Genomic DNA, 25,000 nt, shown 5'->3' with positions numbered 1-25,000 from the left:
TGGTGTGACACCTCCCTGGTACAGGGTTAACTTCAGTGATGTCACCTCTTTTTGCTGCTTTTCTTGTTATGAAAACTGCATCATGAGAAAATAGATGCTACTCTTGCAGGGTTTGAGTAGATTTTCATTCTCTGTGGTTAGGATAAGGCTTTTGGATATTGCTCACTAGCAGGTACATTAAGAGCTTAAAATAAGAACTTAACAGCCAAAGTAGATGAACATTCTTCTTTGTCATTGAGAAGTGTAAAAGAATGAGTGAGGTTCAGATGAAGATGCTGTATCAGCTAACAATAATTCCACCCCAGATGGGTAATCAAACAGCGAGAAATGCCCACCGACAGAACAAATGAAGGACGAGGAGAATCAGCTACGTATAAGAGTGTTTACCATTGCAGGAAATATACTTTCATAGTTATTTTTTATGCCCAAGCATTACTCCTTGAGTGTCATCATATTTTATGAAAACTTTTATTAACATTTCTGAGTGACCTTACCCCCATTGTGTTTTTTATCAGTCCCAAGAGCCATAACCTGCTTAAAATATTTTTTATCTTTATAAACACAATAAAGTAAGCTGTCTTGCACATAGATTTGTAGATCTCATTAGAGATACTTCTTAAAAAGGTATTCCATCTCTTGGGAAGATAATGACAGGTAGTAATCTTGGCATGCAAAGTTTTCAGACAGGAACAGTTTGTTAAAATGGATTGTTTAATCTTTCCAGCATTGTTTTGGAGTGGATGTACTTCTTAATTGTACTTTTACACAACGTTATGCTTCAAATGAGGGAAAGACAAGGGCGGCTGGAAACAAATGTGGTTGCAATATCAGTTAGATGGTATTCCAGGTGAACAAATAGCCAAAGCATTTGCTTAAGATTTCAAGTGTTATCAAAGTCATGCAAGAAAAATGGCAGTTTTTAAACTCATTATATTTAACATTTGTCTGTATTGTAAATGAGGCGTATTCCCTAGGGTAGTTAACAGCTTTGGTGGCACAAGATGGGGGTAATTTTTCAGATGTACTGTTTCCAACGGGCCAGTGTCCTAAGGCTTTGCTTTAAATGGCCTTTTTATGCAGTAGGATAATGGGCAGTTTGTGCATTGCTAAATCAGCCCTATTTTGTTAGGAATGTTACAGTCAGGGCACTTACAATTTGTCAGAGGAAATGCAGAACATCTCTCCAGGAGTCTGTTTAAGAGGACATCATTTCTCGATAAGCTCTTGCTTAGGTCAACATGCAGCCCTGCTCTTACACTATTCCCCTGTTGCTTCTGCCACCCGGGAATGCTCTGATTTATTAGGATTGCACAAGTCATGTCCTCCGCCTGACTGAATCCACAATGTGGAATTTTCCCTTTCCCTCCCCCTTTTCCAAACGAGATATAGAAGGTTACTTTAAAGCCCTCTCAAAGTATTTCGAAGAGGACTGTTTGAATGAAAGGAAATACCCGTTTGTCGTACAGGGCCTTCATTGCATGGCTGCGTGTCAGAAATGCATCAGGACTGCTGTTGGTTTGGAAGGTGTGCTTTTTTAAGAGCATTGGCTGTATCCAGGTTCTATTATCATACTGCTGGAAAGTGCCCGTGGTGATGTGCGAAGGTAAAAGGAGAAGACTGCAAACCTGGTGTATGTGATACAGGAGTATCCGGCGCATAATGACATCACGAGTTTTCAGCCAGAGCAGGCAAAACCCAAACATCAACAAAAATATCCAAAAGTCAAAATGAGTTGCAGCAATGGGTGCTACAAACATGTGACCTGCCAATGTTTTAATCACATTTCAAATTGCAGAGACATTTCTCCTATAAAAGCAGCCTAACGTGCGATTTCGTCAAATCTGTTCCAAAAACTGTGTTGGAGATTCAGCGTTGTGTTCATTCCCCCTTTGATAAAGGTGTTAATGCTCTCTCATTCAGACTGATATTACTAAGAAATTTTTGGTTTGTTTCAGCATTGTGATATTTTAAACTCAGTGCAGCCAAGGATATTTTTACTGAAAAGAATTGAGTAATGAAAAGCTTCAGTAATTTTGTGTTTGAGGCCAATTGTAATGTGAGAAGTGCAGAAAATATTTTGAGGGGGTCAAAGCTTTTCCTCTTTTTTTTTTTTTTTTTTTCCCTTCCTAACCATTTAGCTCCTGTGCAGGTACTCAAGCCCAGAACATCCTACCTTTTATGTAAAGAGGTATAGTATTAGAGTTTCTCAAAGGGCATCTTGAGTGACTGTGAGTAACCTTCCCTGGAAACGGAGTAACTCCATTATTGGCCTTTACATAGACTCATTCCATACAGTTTCTTTTTCCTGCTCTTTGGACTGTCCTTTAGCACTCTTACTTCACCTCTGCCTTCCTCTCCGTGTATCTTCCTCTGATGCTTAGGGATAAGAACGTATTTTATTAAAACGTATACAAGGCAGTAGTTTGTTGGGCTTTCCCAGATTTGTTTGAACCGTGCAGAGATCTTTCCTTCTTTGCAACTCTTTATTGTAGGCTCTTCAAGGACTGAAATAATCAAACGAAGAAGGGGAGATGGTCCTAGAGCCGGCAGTGGGGCAAAAATAAAGAAGAAATCCCCCCCAACAGATGTTCATGACACTTGTTCTCTCTGTCTGCTGCCTACAAAGAAACATTTCTGCAAGCGATGCCATTGCCAAACCTGAAAACCATGGAGGGTGTTGGATACCCCCAACGGGACCCGCCGTCGGTGAGCAGTGTGCCTGGGCGGATAGCGGGCGGATAGCGGGGCGCGGGGGGACCACTGCACCACAGGCTCTTTGCCAAGTGGGTATTTCAAAGCAAGTACTGTGCTCAAGAGTGATTAACAGCAGAAGTCCCTTCTGCTGGCGCTGCAGAGCGGTGTGGCCACGCTTCAGTTTGATATATAGATACCTAAATCAGTATGATTAGAGCGCGCAAATTAAATTGATGTAACATCATATAGGCATTGCCTGGTGAAGAAAGGATTGGATTTTCAGAAATGCTGGATACACGCAAAGTTCAGCTGCCTAAGGATGATTCAGAAAAAATTGAGTCTTTGATGTGAAGCCTTTGTTCAGCCAATGACAAAGACACAATTCTTAAGGTAGAGGACAAGGAATAAAGAAAGAATTCGTAAGAAGCTGTTAGAAATAAAGACAAAAGGAATCTCAAAATAATATTTAGACTGGCAAATTCTATAAAACGGAATAAAACTGCAACAGGAACAGTTAATATTCAGAGTAAAATTCACTTTAATAACGTTGTTTAGTATTTTTATGAAAATTTTAAATGAATATTTAGAAAATTGGTATGATCATAGGATATTTGTCACTTTGCAGTAGCTACTAACGTTATTTCCAATTTATTATCTGATTTAATTCAAGAAACATCCCATCTGTACAGCTCGAGAACCCCCCCAAACGTATACAGAGTGTCAGAGGATTCTGCTATCATGAAAATAATAAGAAAAGTGGTGGATGTGAAAAAAAGCGTAACTGACTTGCAGCAACAGCACTGGAAGGAAAGCTGGAGAGGGGCTGTTCACAAAGGCTTGTGGTGATTGATAGGGTGAGGGGAATGGGTACAAACTGGACAGGGGCAGATCTAGGCTAGGCATTAGGAAAAATTTCTTTACCGTGAGAGTGGTGATGCCCTGGCCCAGGTTGTCCAGGGAAGCTGTGGTGGCTGCCCCATCCCTGGTGGTGTTCCAGGCCAGGTTGGATGGGCCTTGGAGCCCCTGATCCAGCGGGAGGTGTCCCTGCCCATGGCAGGAGGGTTGGAACTGGATGATCTTCGAGGTCCCTTCCAACCCAAACAATTCTATGATTCTAAAGACATAAAAGGATGAGCAGGAGGTGTCAGATCATTTATGACTTGGTTATACACTCCAACATGAGTAGCATAAACATCTTTTACGGTTTTGGTTGTGTACTGCACAAAATATTCTCTAATGAGGATGGTTAGAACTGGGGGCTGATGCTCAGCCCCGGGGGGAGGAGGGAGTGTCATTCCCTTGCTGTGCTCATCCCTGACCTCGCAGCCTCTACAATCCTGATAGACAACTCTAAGAGCTGCCAGTAGTGTCGGTGACCGAACAGAGCTGTACGGGGGAGGAGAAATACAGTGATGTGCTGTTCTGCTGCCTTTTTACTCCTGACACACCCCATATGCTGAGATGGTGGGTGGCAGTAGGAGAGCTGGCACGTTAGCAGCAGCGTGTTCCCCATGCCAGGGGAATAATCTGTTGGCTAGTTAAATCTTATTTCTAATTCATTTCTTCTTCCTGAGTAGCAGTAAGAGGCAAAATCTTCGCAGAAAATCTGTTTCTTGGAGTGTGTGATAGTGCAGTCTAGAGGACAGGCTGAAGCTTGTGCCTTGAAGTATTTTAAATATCGATTTTAATATATTAACCTTCCCCAACCAACAAACTCTAAACTATCTAAAACTTGAGAGCATTAGCAATTCTTATGGAAATAATACAACTGCTGTGTCTTTGTTAGGTTTTTAGGTGTGTCTATGCATGGGAAAATTCACTATACCAGAAAATTTAAGTAGGCAAATCAAAGCAGAAACAAAAAACCTCCTTATTTTCTCTGTTAATAACGTTGCTTGTTAAACAGAAGTTGGCATAAAATCCCAGTGTGAAATTGCCAAGAAAAGATTGTTAATTTGGCATAAGCTTTAAGTTGTTTCATTCAGTATCACATGAAAATAAGTAGAATTATGTGTTTTTATAGTTTGTATTGCTCGTGAAAAGGAGGATTTACATCACAAGGAAAATAGGTGTGCACCATCAGGGGGAGTTCATGTTCATCTGACAACTGCAGCGCTTGGCAAACAAATACAGTAAAGTTGGAGGCAAGCAGCAGAGAAAATATCCTGCAATGTTTCGCTGGAAGAAGTAAAATAGAGCAGAATCAATCATCTTTTCAATGAGAGTTTAAGGTGACTTGGGCCTCGCTCTTAGCTCTGCAGCAGACTCATACCCTTCTTTACTATGTGTAGATGAGTTTTCTTCCAGCAGGGTTCTGCAGGGTTCCTCTTTTATAACCAAGACCTCCACCTCCTGGGGTTTATCCCTCTACAGCCTTTCTAAAGCTACGGAAGAGGGAGGGCTTCTCCTCGCCTCTGCTCCTTGTGCATCAAACCGCACTCGATAGCTGTACTGGTTAGCCAAGAAAGCTGCAGAACACGGTGGGGAAAGACCCTTGAACAACGTTTGTTATTAATTGACCTTTTTGTCTTATAATGCTGTAAGTATCCAGAGGTATTTGGTCTTCCCCCCCCAAAAAAAAACACCCCAAACCCTCAAAACACGCTAAATCCATCTTTCTTTGTATCTCTCCATCTATGGATGACATGGAGCCCCACTGGCAATAGCACAGAGCTTCTGCTCAGTTCAGCTTAGATGCGTTCAAAGGTGATTCTTTATACCTACTTCTTGTATAAGGGCGCAAATCAGAATAACATCTTGAAGGACGGGGAATAAAATCCTGGTTCTACTCAAGTCATATTGGTTTAAGCTGTTGGTTTTGTTTGAACTCTGCGGATAGGAGGGTTTTTTTTCAGTGGATTTTTGGTGTTGGAATATCTTTCTTAACACCTGGAATAAAGATACAGAGAGCAGAATTCAAGGCACAGCAAAAATAAAAGCATGTTGATAGGATTAGGACAATGCAATTAAACGTAGATTGGCCTAACATTGGCACCTCCTTTCTTCCCATATCTCCTCTTTACCAAAAGTCACTGCCATCCATAGGAGAAGGGAAAATGTTACTGCACTTCAGCATTTTTAGTTCACAATCAAATATGCTGCCAGTGGAGGATTTTTATTTTTGAATTAACAAATGGGGCAGCTGTAGAACAAACTTTTCTTTTGCCACAGGTGGGACAGGCTCTTGTTGGGAAGCAGAGTGGACAGTGGTAGTCTCCTAAACCACTCCAAAAGGATTTATTAAAGGATAGCGATCAGAGACAGAATGTATAATATAAGCTGTTATTTTATACGACAGCAAAATTCTGTTGGAGTAATAATAATTTTCTTTTTCTTATGTATTTGAAAAGTGAAATCTTGTGTTGGGGAAAGAGCAATCAATGGTACAGCAAAGGAAGAAGGTATCTTTGAACGTGATCCTGCGCATTGATGCTGTTAGTACCCTCCTGTTGACTGGCACCTGTACTGTCCAGGCTGGAAAGACAAAGACAGATAACAGAGTTGTTTTGGAGCGACTGCTCTTTGCCTTTCTGCCCCGCAGTGGATTTGTGTGGGTTTTGCTGAAATTCACTGTCCACTTTATTTTGTTCATTACTTCGTTCTGTGCTGCGCAGTGAGAGAGCAGTAAGTTATCAGACACAGCGGCTGAAGGGGAAGGTGAAGATAGCCGCCTTGTCCCATCAGAACTGGGAGGTGAAGCAGCAAAGCAGACAGGAAGACTGATTCTGGAAGATAACACAGCAGCGTGCAACATGGAGGACAAGAAAGAGCCTTAAAGGTAAAAGAACTGACAAAATTTCACAGCAGGCACTAGTGGGAGATGAGAATCCAAGGGAAACATCATGCCATGTGAGAAACAAGCTTTCATTGATCACAACATGCCGTGATGTTTCCATGATAGCTCTGTCTAGGAAACCATTAACAGTGGTGAGAAGAGAATACAGTGTCTGACAACATTTTGTTTTGTTTTAAGAGGTGTACATTAAAAATACATCTAACATGTGGGACACAAAGGATCTAAATAATGTTATTAAACTTCTGGTAGATGTGAATCTCCAGGGATGTTTACATATGCTTTTGAAGAAAACTGAATAACATTAGATTTTGCATTTCCAGACTTAATTCATCACTTTATTTTTGTTCCCTTTAAAGAAATCTATGCAGAATTATTAAGTTACTCAAAATAAGCCCAAAATAGAAGACTGAGCTTTATAAACATTTTACATATTTGTGTTTAATTTGTTGAAAATAGTATAAAATCTGCTCACATTTGGCATCCCGAATACAAATATTAGGAACCCAATCCCTTGATGCCGTATAATTTTTAACAGGATGGTTTAATAGTATTCCAAGAGATATTGTGTACACTTTTATTATAGAATAAGAAGTTTTATTTTAGTACAGGAAATATTATATGCATGCATGTCTTTTACTGTATGAGCTGAACCGCTGTGTGTTGTTTTCTAAGCACGCCTGCGCTCACTCCAGAAGAAAAAAAAGAAAACCGAGTCCCAGCAACAGGATTTCATTTGGGAATATATCTATGTTGCAGGCACAAAAAATTAGGCTAGGAGATGACAGTGCATAGAGAGTCTTTTACATCCAGAATATAAAGCTTCTACCTTCTCGCACAGGAGGGTTAAATGCAGAGCTTTTAAGTTGAGAAAATATGCAGTTCATGTGAAAGGTTTGATAGCACTATATACCCACCAAAAGCTTAAATGTGCCTGACTGGCTTTATGGAAGACAGTAAATTAGTCTCTCCTTTACCTTTGACGAGTGAGAAGCAGTTCTTGCATGACCGGTGGCTATCACCGAGAACCCGCTACCACACAGGTGAGGCTTTTGGCTTCGAAAAGATGACTGGTAAGAAAAACAAGATGTCTTTCCCGGTTATAAATTTAACTCTTCTATGATTAGTCTGGGCCAATTAGGACACCCCTGGGGTTCAGACTATGGCTCAAGTACAAGCTTGAAAGCCTGATTAGCTGAGGTCTCTTGATACTTGTTCTTGGTAGTAAATGCTGGCACATATAGTATTGATTTTCATTTAGATATCTTAATGTTTCCAGACAATCCTAGCAGATGTGGGCTGAACTCAGATCTACGAGAGTGCTGGGCTGCAATCTGCAAGCATTTTTCTTGCCATTTTGTTTCATTTTTCCTAAACTTAACTGATTTGGAATCAGGAGATATAAATGAAAAATGCAGAGTTTGCCTATCAATCATGGCATGTACAAACATTGCTACTGCCCTTTTCTAACATCCTATTACCACTGGGTAGTTGGCTAGTCAAACAGGAATAAAAATTACACTGCAAACATCATAAGTTAGGCTTGATTTGTTGAGCAAGAAGCCTGACAATTCTGTAAGAGTTATATACCTCAGCCTCGCTGAAAATCAGCCTTGTTATGGCTCTGGTACGTCTATAAAGATTGTTCATTTCATATAAAACAGCTACCTGCACTGAAAGGCCTGAAAGGAAGAATGATGCTGGTTATAAATATAGAGGAAAATCTATTTGTCTGCCCCTTCGTGCTGTTAGCAAGTCACACGATGCATCCCTTCTGCTGTTCCTAGGCGGCAGGGGGAGTTTCCCATGGCCACCTTTTGCTTTCATCTTCCGGCCTGGACCGAAGCACATCATCTCTCTTTGTCATATGAGATAAAGCAATGAAGTGTGACCAGTGCCACTGCATTGCACTCTGCCCACCAGGAGCACGTTAATGATAATGAAAAACTATACTGCGCCACATTTAAACTAAATGTGAGCGTAAGGCTGTCTGTCGGCAGACTGGTATAACAGTTAATGTCATAAAAGATAAATAGAAATTATTAGAATTGGCTTGGAAGGGATTTTTTATAGAGCCAGGGTTGTATTCCTTTAAAGATACATTATCAGACTGTTAAATCTAATTTCAGACTACTGGGCAATTAAAATGATTAACATTCTTTACTCATATAGTTCGATTCATTAAAGTTTTAAACACCCTTTACACACTATTTATGTTGAAAATAGAGAAATAACATGTTAAAACGTCTTGGATCGTTAATCATTCAAATTTACTGTGTAACTACTTTCTCAAAGCCTTAGCACCACAGTGAATATTTACAAACCCGTTTTGGAAAGGATGAACAAACGTAAATTCTACCCACCTCTGATATGTCCAACAGACCTTTGGTAGACCCAAACCCTTCGTGTTTCCAAGAAAAATCAGGAAGAAAACTCCTAAAAGTTTGATTTAAAAGTTATTCTGCCCGGGTATTTCCCCGGGTCGTAGCTGGGGGCTTGCTCCCGCTTTGATACGTGATGGTAACAGCACGGATGCTGTTACTGAAGCTCACAGGAACGCCAAGTATAAAGTCTTGTGTAGTGAAATGAAAATATACTTTGAGCCTGGTACTTCGTTCTCAAGTATGTCATACGGAATTTTGTCTTATCTACTGACAAAGCAGTTTATTAGATGGATATAAGAAGAGATCTTCAGGCTAGGAAACGCTGCTGTTAGTTAGAGGTGAAACACCCACTTCCCTTCTGTGTTGGTGTTTGCAACAACCTCTGAAACAGTTATAAAAGCCACTATACAGTATGTGACAAGGCAGTTATGAACTCTGTACTAATGGCAGTCTTCTGAAACTGGTAAGTCTGCAGGGTTTTTAGGAGTTTTAAACATTCCCCCTCCCGTTTCTCAACCTAATGAAAATCATAGCGTGGTTTGGTTTGGAAGGGACTTTAAAGATCATCCAACGCTAGAATGTCCGGTCCTTTTTGAAAGAGAGGCTGTAAATTACAGTCAGCAGTTGGATATAATCTAGGCTCTGGTTCCATATTCTGGGAAGCCCAATTATTGTGTTTGCCTGTCCCCGGAAGCAACAGTAGAACTTGTGGCCCATGAACTGCCTCATGTTGCACTAGGTGAGAAAGCTCAAAATCGGCATGTCAGAAGTTCATAGAAGCACGTAGGGCTGCGGGAAGAGCGCAGCCTGTGCCACTGAATGTCCTGTTTCTTGGATAGGCCGTAGGCTGAACAAGTGCCGTCATTACTCTTTCTCTGGCATTATTAGTAAGGGGAAGAGGTAATTATAATTAGCCTCTTTGAAATCACCCAGGGGCTCAGCTGATATGTCAAAAATGTAGATGGTATTAAACAGAAGAGGTAGCTATATTTTCCCAGCTGGAAGCATGATCCTAGCTGCAGTGCCGTATTTAATTTGCTAGGGTCTTGCACTTTGACAATATAAAACCCCTGTGTATTTGTGATCTTTTTGGTGTCACTGTGGTGTTCGTGACTCCTGCCGCCTCTTTCCAAGCTTTGCTTCCAAACTTGGATGGCAGAAGGTGGGATGAGGCAGGGAATCTAAAAGAGTGGAAAGGGCTTCCATATTCATATTTGAGTAGGGAGAACAGGAACTGCTCCTGTTGCATTGGCTTTATACACCGATAGCCATCATTTTGATTTTTGGTGATTTGGCCTTTGAGTTGACCTAGCTGTGTCTGGTCACATAGTATTAGTATCAATTCTGATGCTCTGAGTATCTTTTCCCAAGCCTAGCTCTCCTTAGGATCCTTGGACTTGTTTCCCCACAGGGCTTCAGATGAGATCTACTCAAAGGGTCAGTCAGAAGAATATGCTGAGCCGAAAATATAAACCCAGAGTAGCACAAAACCTCACAGATGTCAATGAAATATAGGATACAAAATGTTTTCCAGGACTTTGCCTTTTCTATTTTGCCTTTAATCAGAATTATATCATGTGGGAATGATTTCTCTTGTTGGTATATCTGGGAAATGATTTTTCCTTTGAGTTTTTTAGACTTCTTATACCTCCCATTGATTTTGATTATTTACTGTTTGACAAGGGGAACACAGGCAGCCCATGCTGTGCGAAAGATCAGAGGTGCCTTCGTTCCTCAAGGCTATTGCCTTCTTTAATTCTTCAGTGTAGGATCAGTGAACTGATTGTATTTTCTTCTATTTGACACTTTATATTTCATATTTCTTCATCAAACTATTGTAACACACTCTCTTTCAGAGAGAGCTGCTATGAGAACATAGCCTTTTTTTTCTCAGCGATGATTAGAACCCTTTGCCAACTTGTAACAGCAACTTTCAGCTACTGGTCCTGATTATTCGTCTTTCAGTTAAATTGGATGGAGTTGGGTATCTTGTTAATCCATTTTCTGTGCTTTTTTTTGGTGTTATATCCATTTCATATTTAGTCATCGCATGAATTGACTTGAGGGCAGTTGTTCTTTGAATATTTCTTGAACCGAGATAATCTTACAGGCTTAAGGGCAGGTTTTTTAGCTGCAAACACTGCATACTTTATCTGGAAGTATAGGGTGCAGATAAATGTTTACGAGTGTAAAAAAACAAATAAGTGTACGATGGGCATATAGTTATGTGTCTGTATTTCTGGGAAACAGCTCCTTGGACAGACATGTTTACAATGGTGGGAAAGAAGCCAAGGGATCATAGAATTATGGAATGGTTTGGATTGGAAGGGACCTTAAAAATAATCTTAATTCCAACCCCCCTGCCACGGGCAGGGACACCTCCCACTGGATCAGGGGCTCCAAGCCCCATCCAACCTGGCCTGGAACCCCTCCAGGGATGGGGCAGCCACAATTTCCCTGGACAACCTGGGCCAGTGGCTTGCCGCTCTCATCGTCAAGACATGAGAGTGTTTAGAGTCTTAGTATATTTTAGGTGCTTCACCTTCTATTAGAAAATAGTTAAAGTATCAAAAATAGAAAAAAACCCAGAAATTAGTACTGTCAAACCTTAATTTAGATCATGGTTCCAAATATTTTGATCGAATAGGCTTCTCTTTCCTTTTCTCTATTATAAGATATGCTATACAGTATATATTTCCAGTGACTAATGTTTGTTCTGGGAGCCACTGTAGATGAAAACTTGGGTGATGGTAGATCAAAGCCTCCAGTAATTTCATAATTTCTTTCTGAAGAAATGCTTGTTTTCAGCTGTAGTTGGCATCAGTCTAAATGAATCAGTAGAATAGGATGATCTCAACTCATATAAATAATAGCAGCCTTCTCCTGTTAGGAAAGCCTTTCTTCTGGAAACGCCAGTTGTCCCACATTAATGCATTTCTAATCAAAACCACTAAGCTGCATATGGTATTTTTTAACACATTTGAGAACCCTGGTTGAGACAGAGTTCTAAAAGTACTGGAAACCCAAGTTCATTGTTATTCAACACTCAAGAGACTGTGCAAAGGGTAAACCTTTGTATTTCTGTGTTATCCTGCGTAGTGGTTTTATAGCACTGCGTCTCATCCTTTTTCCTCCTCTGCTTTCTGTGAAATGGCCTTCATGTTTCCATATTACAAGGTTTGTCCTCTCCCTCCCTCTTAAACATAATGAACATAAGAGGTCCCTGAGGCATAAACAAAAACCAAGAGGGAAGCATCCCAGAATACCAGGGGATGATGAGGAAGGAAGTCCACAATAGTTCAGACTAATGAAATCCTGGAGCTGAAGATAGGGCTTGCCTATAGTAATGCTGCTTGAAAAGAATTTGTTCTCGTTTTTGTGAAAAAAAAAAAACCAAAACAAAACCTTAAAAGAAAGTTTCATAGGACATTTTTGTGTCTTTTGATTTTTTTTTTAAAAACAATGGCATCTACTTCCTCTGAGTCACTATTAATGGATTTTCCAGACCGTCATACCAAGCTAGAAAACAAACATGAATTACTAGAGTCAGTATTGCATGTTACCTAAAATTTCTCATGCTGTGGAGGCCCTTCAAAATCTAAGTGAATACCCCCCCCCTCCATTTCAGGTTTAGTGCTGATTTTTCATTAGTTCAAAGCAGATCTTTTAGCGCAAATTGTGCTAAAATACACAGTTAAAATATAGAAAGTTAACATGGTGGTTTTGAATATTTGGTGTTTTTCATCACAGAATCGTGTAAGAACATAGCTTGGAAGGTCGGCTGCTCTAAGCACCACCCACAGCAGAGACAGCTGCCTCAGGTTACCGCGTCCAGTTTCATTTCGCATATCTTCAAGGGTGGAGATTGCACAGCTTCACTGCATTCTTGTATCTGTATTTGACCACCCTCTTGTTAATTAATAAATAAATTATAATTTTTTCCCATGTTGCAGAAATATGGAAGCCTGAGGGTAGGCATTTCAAGTAAAAGCTGTCAAAAATGCACTACTTTGGGTTCTCTCTTTGTCATTAGATCTCCTGTACCCTTTGATCACTGGGTCTGCATTTCTTTATCCCTACTTTTGTTGTTTTTGTATTTAAGGAAACTGTTCTCCCTAGCATCCCACGCTAGTTCTAGTTTGACTTTCCTTGTTCCATCCCTACGTTCCCAGGCAGTGTTTCTGCTTTATAGCCCATTCCCACTTTCACCTTCTATGTTTTTCCTTTCCACATCAGCAGAATCTCCTTTTTCATTCATGCTGGCCTTCAGCCAACCTTGCTCAAGTTCCTGCTTGTTGGAAGGGATCTTTCTGGCCTTTGAGAAGGTTTTGTATGACAGAATAATCCAAGAAGGGATGCGCAAAAAATAAGGAAAATAATAATAATAGTAATAATAATAGTAATAATAATAACCCCCCCCCCCCCCCCCCCAGTATTTCAGTTTCTAGTTCTAGCCTGGTAATTACAAAGTAAGCAAATGGATCTCTCTGTATATGCTAGGAAGAAAAACTGCCCTTAATGGCATATTTGGCTTCAGAAGAAGGAATGAGAAGGAATGGGGAGTGGTAACGAAAGGGTTTAATTCCAGCACGCACCATTCAGAGCTTGAGGAAAACCGAGATAAAATGATGAATTCTATCTCGAGGACCTATAGTTCAGCTATTCTTTCTAGCAGAAACGAGCCTTTTACAGAGTGTTTGTCTCGCTGACAAACTGTTCTGTTACTTCATTATACTGAACAACTTTTCCTTCAGAATTTGTACATCTATTTTTAATCAGAAGATTGTAAGGAATAATTAACCAGCGAGCACTGCACACTGCTTTTTGGCAGGGCTGCATCCATTTAGGGGGAAGGCAGAGCTTGTCCTCTGCCTGGGTGTGCATTTTTAAATAGGCTAAAACTTTCAGGACGGGAAAAGACCATATCGGAGTTAAACTTAGAAAGAATTACCTACCTGAAATTATTGTTCGGCACACCTGGAGTCTCTCTCAACTCTTGTGAGGCTGTGTCCTGCAGTGTCAGTGCCAAGTGGTTATTCCAGGAGGACAACAGAAGCTAGAAATTTAGTTAGAACGTGTTCACAGGCGGGGGGGAAACCAAGCATGCCAATGCGCTTCCTCTAGTTAACTTAAATTGTCCCTCTGACCCTGCAGCGCTTTCTGCTGATGTACTGCTGTAACATTACCCGAATGACATTTTGTCATTTGCTGAATGTTAACCTGCAAAAATGCTATCTTTGCTCCTTCACTTTGAGACAGGATGACATGCGCTGCAGCCCCCAGTTGTTGGGGGGTAATTTTATGCTCCTTTCCTGACAGACAGGATTCCAATAGCACCATATGTCAAAAACTCCAACCAATTCCAGTCATGTACCCGCACCGTCCAGCTGTCACAGCTATAATTATTGAAACTAAAGCCCAGAGAAGTTTGTAGTTTTGGAAACGGTCTAGTCTCCTTAGATCTTTACTACTGGTGTTATAGCTGATTAGGACCCTGCCAGCCTTCTGTTGGTCCCTTGAAAACTGCGGTAATTCTCATTCATCACGGAAGCTTACCAGCTGCTCCGGAGCCGTCCCCTCAAATGTGTTGCTTGATGTTATACTTTGCTGTTGTCCTGACCTTGATACTTTAGCTGTTCAAACAAAGGCTACTTATTATGTTGGAGTTGGTACAAAAGGATCCTGTTAACTATATTCTGCACAGAAAACCAAAAATGTTTTCATGTAGGTAGTTGGTGTCACTGTCAAGAGCTGCTGCTAACCTGGACTCATTTCTCAGTCATCCTGCTATGTTTTCATGACCATTTCAGGTGAGGCAGTGAGAGGCGGTGACCTCCTGTCAGGCTGACACTGAGCTTCTGGCAGGACTGTCTGTCTTGCCTCTTAGCAGAGACAGAAGTGACTCCTGCAATCAGAGTTTAGAGCCTTTACATCCACTTTTGTCACTTTTATCCAAATGTAACGAGGTTTAATTCTCTTCAAAACTTTGGTCTGGGTAAAGAGTTCAGCTATTGGCTTTTTCTATTAAAATCTTACAGAGCAAAGTTTTGTGATTTCAAGGTGTTCATAAGTTTTAACCTTTTTGACGGCCTTTGCACTCATATCCACTGCAGCGCTACACGCGTCTGGCCCATAAAGCAGCACCTTTTTAGATCACATCTTGACATGTTCTTTTTCTTTGGTGAAAGTGTGGGTACAGGGCTCTGACTGGCATGCGATGAACGTTGAGTGAAACGCATGTGACTTCAGAATGTGACTTAGAAAAAAATGTCCAGTACTGAATCAGTAGTGAAAAGGAAAGTGAAAAGAATTGAGAGCTGCTTCAGGAAATAATAAGAAAGAAATGCTTATAGAATGTATGAGGAAGATACAACAGATATTTTTGTAGTAATGGTAATATGACAGAAATTGGTATAGATCCAATATAGCTGAATCTACTAAAATCCTTCATAGTCCTGAAAATCTGTTTAGCGAGCTATCTGGCAGAAATGGCATATTTTGGGAGCTTATGGTCACCAAATCCTTAATTAAACTAATAGAAAACGTTTACAGGAATTTTTTAAATTGTACTCAGAGAAGAAGTGAATAGAATGCATTTCCATGGTCACGGGATTGTGACAAGCTGTTGCTCTTACTGCCTTTGTTCACTTTAGGGTTGGTTTTGAATTAAAAGATGAAGGAAGAGTGAGGAAGAATCATATTGTGTGAGAAAACTGAAAAAACCCCTAGCTTCTTGGAGGATATTCATCTTACGGCTTCATTAAAGAGCCATCAGAGGTTCCTCAGAGAAACTAAGAGCAGTAAGCAGAAAATCGGACCGAGATTCAGCATTCAGAGATAAGGAATGAAGTTTGAGGCAACTTAAAAGGGGCCTGTTAAAAGACGGTGTGAGGAATTTCAGATAACTGTTCTTTTGCTTTTGCCTCTTATTTGATAACAGGGCTATTTCTTCTTACCAAACTGGGTCTCTTGCTTTGGTAAAATTATCTTCAATGTAAACTTTTTCAGAAGGGAATGTGTGGGAAGCGGTTCTCTGGAAAGCTGTATGCAGAGCTTTCGTACCTAATCTGATGATGGATCTAAGCATTTCTTAAGCAATCTTAAGCAAACTTAGCTAAAAGTGCTCTTATAACTGATGGCTAAGATACCGCTGCTAATTCATAACCGGTCTGAAGGCAGCTGTATGCGTGTGAAGGTTCTCAGGGAAGCAGATGTCAAGTTCTTTTCCCTCTTGTTAGATCTAATAATTGGGAGGTTTCCCAACCCCCTTAGATCTGTGTGAGTGATGGTCAAGTGCCCACTTCGCATCCGCCATGGGTGGTGTGGGAGGCTGCGGGCTTTGAATGTTTCGATTTAAATGAAAGTTGGAAGCAATTGCGAAAAAGGGCTTTGGGTGATTATATGTAACTTTCTTATCCTCCTGGGATGATGTAGTTGGGGATCTTGTAGGACATGTTTTATTCTCTGTTGTTACATAGGATTGTCAGAGCAAAACAAATACAAACTTAATAGAACAATACTGGACCTTGCGGCAGGAATGCCACAAAAAAGGTCCAGTAGGGAGGTCGCTGGCCTGCTATGTACCATACTAAGTCAGCTATGGAACCTTTAATTGCATTCAAGAAATGAATGAGTGATTTCTGTATTGATTTATTGCACCTATGCTAACTGAGGCGAGGGCAGAACCCAGCTCTCCCAGCAAGCAATAGAATTATGTTGTTTTTAACAAAGATTTTATTTGCTTTTAAATTATTTTTAAAACTTAAAATGTGGCATGAAAACTTTCATTTTTTAATTTTAGTCTTAGCTGGCATGTAAAGAAAGCCTTGTTCTTACCAGATACTTTGAAAATTACTCAGAGACAACAATGCACTTATGGACAGCTTATAAAGCCTTAAGAGAACGTAGCAGTAGTCATATAATTACAAGGGTAGATTGATACCCATCTGCTTTGTTAGGAAGAATTGTTACTTCAGTCCAATTTCATAATTACTTTAATGTTGATAGAGTTGCAGTTTTGTATTATAGTTGTTCATAAGATAGTACTTTCTTTTATCATTGACTGACAGAGTGATACAGAAGACTGCTGGGCGGAAGCATGCCAAACTTATTTTTATCATTATTGCTATTATTGCTGTTTATTACAATAATGTACCTTAAATTTACAGCCTCGGTTGTCATTGGTATAAAAGACTATGTGTAGCTATACATACCTAATTATTTGTGGAAGGCATTAGTATTGTAAATACAGCTTATCTTTGTTATGAGAGTGGCATTAATAACAGAATTTCATAAATGCCAACATACAGTACGATAATTTCAAGGCTCTCTGAAAATATGGTGTATTGTAGCGAAAGATGTTCACAAATGTATGTTGTGTGTGTGATGAGGAGGGGGAGGAGGGCTGTTTTGTGCTTAGAATGCTTTCTGATGCATAAATATTAGCATTAAATAATTTTGAATACCTTGTTTCCTAAAAAGATTAGTAGCTCTTCTCTATGTGATAAATTGTGCAAGAGTTATTGTTCACACCAGTCTTCATACTGTATTATTCCGTGTGGCTTTAAATAACCAAGTCCAAATTATGCTCAGCAAGCTGTTGGGAAAGCTTGGAGGAATCTCGGAGCTGAAGGGCCAATTTTGTGCCCTGACTTACATTCTGTGCAAATGCACCGCCTTCGTGCTGGCTGCAAAGGATGTAAGGTGGAAAGGGATTTAATCTATAACATTTGCTTTTGACTTAGCTTGGTTCTAATCTTTATTTACTTATGATTGCATTCCGATGTAGAGGTACACTGTGCCTGTGTATTGCTGTATTTGTAGACAGCAGCCTTTCTGTTTTACTTGGCATCTCAAGTTCTACACGAAACTTATATAAAAAAGAAACTTATGTGAGAAATTAATCTAAATGCTTTGGAATCACAAACTTTGCACTTATAAATATTGCACAATAACATATATCCTTTGTATAGAACACACTTGTTATCTCATTGTGGCATGTATTTATTTCCTTACATAGGTAAGTACTTGCCAGTTCAGTTTTGTCCATCCGGATTATCTCATCTTGGTGAGACTTTTTGCTGTCCATGTTGCTTTAATTTCAGAAGAGATCCCACTTGCGGTTCTGCACACAATACTATAGGTGCTGGGGTGACAGGTTGCGTAAGTGTGGCTTCATCAAATGTGGTTATGTGGTTTGTGTCATCAAAGATGTAGCCAGTTCTTGGAAAGCATCAGTGTATCATTTTGCCTGATTTTATATTTCTCCCTCTTTTCTAATTGTTTAGGAGTGACTTCTTAATGCTAGAAAATAGGGACACTGAAGTAAATGTTCTTTGGAAATATCAGAATCATCTTGCAATACCTTAATATTTTCCTCTGGTTTTGTTCCCTGATGGCTTCTGCCGCAGGAAAGCCTCAGCTTCTGGAGATTAGGTGATTGGCAGAAAGTGACAAAAGCAAAGACATTCCGGCGTAGACCATGTACTAATTCAAGCTGTGCAAATAATTTAACACGCCGAGTGAAAGAGGTGAACTGAGCAGCTTCCACTGAGTTTAAGGACAAGGTGAAGAATTCCACTTTTCTTAATGACCTTAGGAAAAAGGAGTATTTTCTAAGACCATCCATCTTACAGTAATTGGACTTAAGCCTGTTAAATAAGGAGAGCGTGAGGCCATCTACTGTGTTTGCTGTCCCATCATATGCCTTGTGTATCTTTACTGAAATAGTTGGGACTATTGCTTTAGGTTATAGTGGTTATCACGTGGGAGTGGACTTTGCGAGCAGGTCCCCCGAGTGATTCTTTTATTAGTCTGCTTTTTGTACTGCCAAATGCCAACAACCCACCACACCTTTAATTCATACAAGGAAAATACTAATAATTTCAACGGGAAAAGAAACCCAACCCTGTAACGTGTAACTGCTGTCCAGTCCACAGGTCCTCCCATTGTGATTTTCAAGTGAGGAAGATGCTCATCTCTACTCAATTACTAAACATGAAAAAGAAATGTTAGTTGACAGGGTAGCAGAAGAGAGTAAACTAAGTTATCCTACTATTCAATGCTCGCTACTGTTTGCTTTTATAACAGTTTATTTTGGCAGTAATTGAATGGGAAAACCTGGCTTAGAGTGACAAAAATCAGAAAATAAATGCAGGTTTTTTTGTGATTAATGACTTCAGAAATAACTGGCTTAGAAAATCTGGTTGGCTTCAGCCGTTCCCTTCAGTCTGGGTTATTGTCTAAGCCTAGTTTGGCTCTTCTGCCTTTTTGTGTTTTCAGAATGTTCAGTCACAAGTTTGAGTATCAGAGATTTTGGCAAGGTTATAGTAATTTGAAATGTTCACCGAACCTGCAAATACAATGAGTCAAAGCAGTAGTGGATATCATAGACTAAAGAGAAAAATTAATGTGGGTCAAACATAGCTATGGTTAACCTCTGCAGCTTGCTTGAGACATAGAATAAAGTCTTTGAATAAGTGATTGAAAAAGCTGGTAAGCCCCACTGGAAATCCAATTCAAATTATAATATACAGAAATCCTTCAGAAAGGGCAGTAACCTTTGTCAGCCACAGTAGAGGAGACCCCTCGGTGAAAACAAGAGCTTTGTGCTTTCAGATCAGGATCTCTCTTCACCACTGTAATAGAATTTCCAACATGCTTCCACAGAAAACTCTCTCTTCATTTACTTTTTCTCCACCAAAACCGTGAAGTTTGCCTTGTAGGATTCTTCCATATGTGGCCTTTAGAAATGTTCCATAACCTTGCCACATCTTCTACCATATTTTTCTCTCGCGGCCTTTACTACTCCAGACAAAGTTTTCTGCCTTCTCAAGAAGTTACACAAGAGGATGTCAAAGAGAACTTCTGCCGAGACTTCCTTCAGGTACAGTTTTAAGCCTTGTGTAGGAAAGCCATCATAAAAGGCAGGAGGGGTGAATGATCTTAGGAAGAAATGTTTTCCTGTGAGGATGGAGAGGGACTGGCCAGGCTGGATGGGGCTGATCCAGCGGGAGGTGTCCCTGCCCACACAAGGGGGTTGGATCTTGATGGGCTTTTAGGTCCCTTTTAAGCCACGCCATTCTATGATTCTGTGAAAACTTCAGTTTACCCTAATTTCAACCTCCCGTTATTAAATGCCTTGGTTTTCAGTTTCCTTATGGAAAGTCTTAGAAACTTCTGTGCAAGCATAATTTTTGAAAGATCCTTTAAGGAAGCTATTAACTCTGCTGGCATATGGAGAAGCTATAATTTCGGCAAGTGTTATATAGGAGAGACCCTCTCATGCTAGCGTGTGATGCGTTTAACTCGTGTTATGAAATCTGCCTCTATATCTGGCAATGACTTCAAATTTCCTGAGGTCTCTGTTTAAACTATAACAGAACTCTCAAGCACAAACTGTCACTGAAGGGAAGCTAAAGTTATGGTCTGTTATGCTTAGGTAAAAGATATTACTGGAATATTTTAACTGTTTAGGCAGACCAGACATAAAGCGATGATGTTTTCAGTTTTGAAAGTAGTCTTAGCGTTTACCTTTGCCTTACAGACTGATACTCCGTCACTCCCTCTCTTCCCTATCTCCCAAGGACATTGTCTGATGTGTGTGATTAGAGTTTGTTTTGCTGGAACTTAACAGTTATCACCTGGAATAAGTTCAGAAACCCCTGTGGTCTGTGTAACTTATTTCTGTGGGTGGTTTGGTGGTCAGTGAACTGCATCACAGTGAGCTTTGGCTGCCAATACTCTCTTGCTGTCTTTGTTTAACTCTTCTCAGGGCTATAGCAAACTCTGCCAAGACATGAGGATATGAGTGGGTTTTCCATAACATTCAGTGCATCTCAGATATTAGGACATTGTTGTTGAAGACTGTTGACTATTGTTCCCCCTAAAGAAGCTACTTTTTAATTTGTCTTAATTAAACACTAAAAGCAGCTCAAATAGGGTATTTTTTGTTCAGGAAGCGCAGCCCCTTATGTTCAGGCTGCGTCAGGGCTGCTGCTGGAGCTGGCAGGGGCTTCAATTACCTCTGTAAAAGTTTTTATATGTTCTATCAGCTTATGTAAATTTTCTTTCAAACTTGGGGTTTGTATGCCAAACTTTAAAAGGAGAAAGTGAGTTTTTATAGTCCTATTACAATGGAAAATTTGACCCTAATTATTGTCACATGAGTAACTTAATATAAGAAAAATATAAGTGAATAATGAAATTATAAATTTATATTTTATTTTAACAAGTACTTACGAAACTAGCAACACAAAGCAAATCCGCAAATAAAGATGTTTAGTTAGTTGTGTTGCTGCTTTGCCACTTCCTTTTTTCTCATTTTAACCCCCCCAACCAGTTTTTGGGCAAAAGCTGTTTTTCTCATATTATTTTTCCAAGACAAACACCTAGTGCCTAGACTTCTAAACAAGTGCTTTATCCTTGAAAATTAAAATAGAATATTTTTATGTAATTGGTAAATTTTGTTATGAAACTTCACAGCAGCTTTATTAAACGATAAGAATTACTACTATTTTGAAATTCTGAACATCTTATAATTAGACCAGCCTTTAAGAAATATTCAGAGTTAAGGCACATTAGAATGTATTCCACAACATGGAGACAGCCCTGACAAAGAAACATTATTCTTAGATTTACAATTAATTACCCTTATGTCTATACCTTGCATTCAATTTGCATATCTTAAAAGTGCTGTAAATTTCATAGCACTCCCTTGTTATTTAAGATCACTTCGCTTTAGTAAAAGTTTCTACAGTGATAACTTTCTCTTGATTATGTAGTTGTGAGGTCAATAAATCTGGCTTTACTTTGCTCTACGATGTTATAATTTTTCTTTTTTTTTTTTGTGTGTTTTTCATTATTTTGCTCCGTGTTCCTCCTGCCCTCTCATTTATAATCCCTGAAGAACCAGTAGATAGAGAAGGCTGGCTAGAAGACGAAGTGAGTGGTCAGATTCTCAGATGTTATCTTTTTCCCAGAACGCACTGGTACTGGGTGTCTGACATGTTCTATACATCTTTCTCGTGTCAACCTCATTAAACAAATACAACTTGATGTATAGCTCTCAAGAAATGAAATTTCATGCAGTGAATTTTCTCTATTCCATCTCATGTTCTTCCTTTTCTTCCCTCTTTCTTTTCTTCTTGGGGAGTAATCTCGCCTGGTTTTGATTTCGAGCATCATTTTTTACGGGGGCCATTCAGAATTTTGTACCCTGATATTTATCGGTGTTCTTCTGGTTTTTAAAGAAATATCCATGTTTTTTCACTCACAACTTGATGTTTCCTTCTGTCTAAACAAGGAACCACCACCACTGGATGAGATGCGAGGTACCGTTCAGAAAGCAGCTCAGTGCATTGACTGTGGTCAGATACGTACGTGGGTTTTCTCCAGGTACGAGACCGATCTGCTGCAACGTGCTTGTTGTAAACATCGTAGTCTTCTATGGGTAATTATGTGCTAGAACTGTGTTTTATGATCTAATTCAAGGTTAACCCAATATCGTGTAAGCCAGAAGGACATTGAACACTTTGCCAGAACAGTAAATATTACTTCGTCCTTTTTTTCCCTCTGCTTTCGCCTAAAAGAATTTTTAAAAGAAAAATATATTTTCAAACCAAAATAAACCTCCTTTAATGAGACTATATATTATTTATAGAAAAATGCCACAAAACTCAATTAGTACTGGTCTCACCACTGGGTAGGATGGAGATTGTTGAATTCTTTTAAATGTAGTTCATTGAAGTCATTTACTGAATCTGGGGCAATATTCCATTTTTAATCAAGTTTAAAAGTATAATGTATGAGACAACAGCAGCGTATACTATAGATTTTTGTAGATGTACTGCGGTAAAAAACACACAAATGCATAAAGTTTATGCCCAACTTTTGCTTTTACAAAGAAAAATTGTTTGAATGTTATTATAAACAGGTAATTCCTTCTCACTACCCCTCTGTGTTATTAATTGGTAGCTTATTAGAGTTGTTTTAAAAGTTATTATTACAGTCTCTTTCATTTAATATTTTACTGTATAACACTATTATTTAAAGCTAATTTGCTGGATAACAGCAGCCATACAAAACATTGTCTGTTGCTCAGAAACAGAAATAATAAAATAAGGGAAAGCAAAGCTATTGTATTGAAGTAATGACTAGTTCTGCTGCACGGATTAAACAAAAACTCAGAGTGTGGTACTTTTAAATGCTTTCGTATTGAGTGATCCAATCAGTGTGAACTTTAAAGCTGAGTATATATATATTAAAAACAAAAGAATCATTTTTTTCCCCTTTGGGACAGAAAGTTAAAATTCTGGGAAAAGACAGGGTACAAATATATTCCTCTCTACTTCTGAATTTCTCTCAGGCCTTTTAATAGAGAAGTAGTTTTGGAGATCTGAAGTAATGACGTTTATCCTGAGTTTTGTGGTCTGGTACAAGCAAGCGTTGAATACGGCAGCATCCTACTCGGTGATAACATAACATTTCTATTAGACTGATTTTTAAAAGCCCTTCCCAAATTCCAGTAAGGCCGTTTGAAGGGATAGGAGGTGGCAGTGGAGCTTAGCTGAGCCTTAGCGTACCTTGGCAAAAGTGTTCAAGTAGCAAGAGTTTTTCTAGTCCTATGTCCTATATACATCTGTTAAATTACTCAGAGATCTCATTAAATAAAGCTAATGTACTTGTAAAACAGTAGGGAGAGACAGTATATCATTGTAACTGTTCGAAAGAGCCATTCTGGCAAGGAGGGAGCCAAGAAGGCTAGGTGAATGCTGGTCAGTGTAGATGTTTCGAGGCCATAAATCTTGGCCCTTTCCTGCCTAGTTATTGTGTATTTCTTTAGGTGAGAGATTGATTGTAGCACTGGAAGATGAATTTGCCCATAGACCCTTTCTTTTTTTTTCCCTTTATACTCCTGATGCCTTCGCCAAGGTGATAATGCCTTTTTTTTTTTTTTTTTTTTCCCTGCAATCATTTGTTTCAGATTAAAACCATGAAAGTGCATGGAGGAACACAAGAAAGCTTGTCTCTGCAAGTCAGGCAGGGATGAGGACACAAAGATGTATAACTGTCCCAGGTGGGACACAGTGTTCCCCCTTAGGACTCGTAACAGGTTCAAACGAAGGAGAGTGAAACAGGGTAAAATTTGAGTAAAAAAACCCGGTGTTTTTATTGTGTGTTTTGAGTGTGATATTTTGATTTTTTTTAAATTACTGTTGAGTTGTGCAACAGTGCTACTAAAGCATTCCGTGCCTATTTACTGCTGAGCAAACCCTGTAAGAACCACTCCCCTCTGTGGTGGCTGTCGCCATCGCCACTGCCCGCTCTGCCCTTTGTACCACACAACGAACGCGGAGGGGAATACTTTTCATGAATATATATAGATGCTGAATTTATAAGGATCAATATAGTCACAAATGTTGTACAACATGTCAGGATATCATAAAAAGCAGGCAGTTCTGTATAAAATACTAGCTTAATCTTGGAGATTTTAAAGCGTCATTAAAATGTGGATAAAGTCCATGTATGGAATGGCAGCACTCAAAAGGTTGAAGTTGTATATCTGTGGGGCAGAAATTTTAACCGTTACGTTTGAATGTCAATCGACTCATGTGATCACAGATATTAACATACAAAAAGTTAAGACAATGGGATGCATTGTATATATAAGATTTGGAGAATGTGTTGAATAACCTTGGACCTTAATTTGTGTTTCTAAAATAGAGATGATGATATGAGTATCTCATAGCAATCAAATCTTACACCACTGGACTGCCAGGCAAACTTTATAATTCCCGCTTAGGACAGACCTCCTGTCTGAGAGAGGAGCTAGGGTGGGGTGGGAACCTGATTAGAACAGGATAGGCACTTCTAAGTAAAGAAGAGGGTGTGCCTGTAGCTGCTGGTAACTTGAACACTGAAAATTGCAGGTATTCAGCTTCTTGCATGTTTATATAATAGAGCTGTTCTAGCTTTGCAGGATTTCTTTTTCCTAAAAGGTGGCGTTGGATCCCTCTTGCATCGTTGTCTGCCAGATTTGCGAAAGTCTGATCCAGTGCTGTACACATCTGCTCAGGAAAGTTATTTGGTAGTAGCAACTATGAGGATTCTGAGTGTTTTTTTCATGGAG

At 39.5% G+C, this 25,000-nt stretch overlaps 1 long non-coding RNA gene across 1 annotated transcript in view; it reads left to right on the top strand.

Annotated features, from left to right (window-relative positions):
- Window positions 1–2,502: 2,502 nt before the first annotated feature.
- LOC128853515 (uncharacterized) overlaps window positions 2,503–25,000 on the top strand; it is a 64,895-nt gene continuing 42,397 nt past the window's right edge. Inside the window, exons 1-2 of the long non-coding RNA XR_008452094.1 lie at window positions 2,503–2,706; window positions 6,309–6,472. This is a non-coding gene — a long non-coding RNA (uncharacterized LOC128853515). The remainder of the gene's footprint in view (window positions 2,707–6,308; window positions 6,473–25,000) is intronic.

This window comes from Cuculus canorus, chromosome 13 (genome assembly GCF_017976375.1).
Source record: "Cuculus canorus isolate bCucCan1 chromosome 13, bCucCan1.pri, whole genome shotgun sequence".
Lineage (NCBI taxonomy): Eukaryota > Metazoa > Chordata > Aves > Cuculiformes > Cuculidae > Cuculus > Cuculus canorus.
The sequence above is the reverse complement of the archived record's forward strand: the minus strand, read 5'-3'. Positions and strand labels throughout refer to the sequence as shown.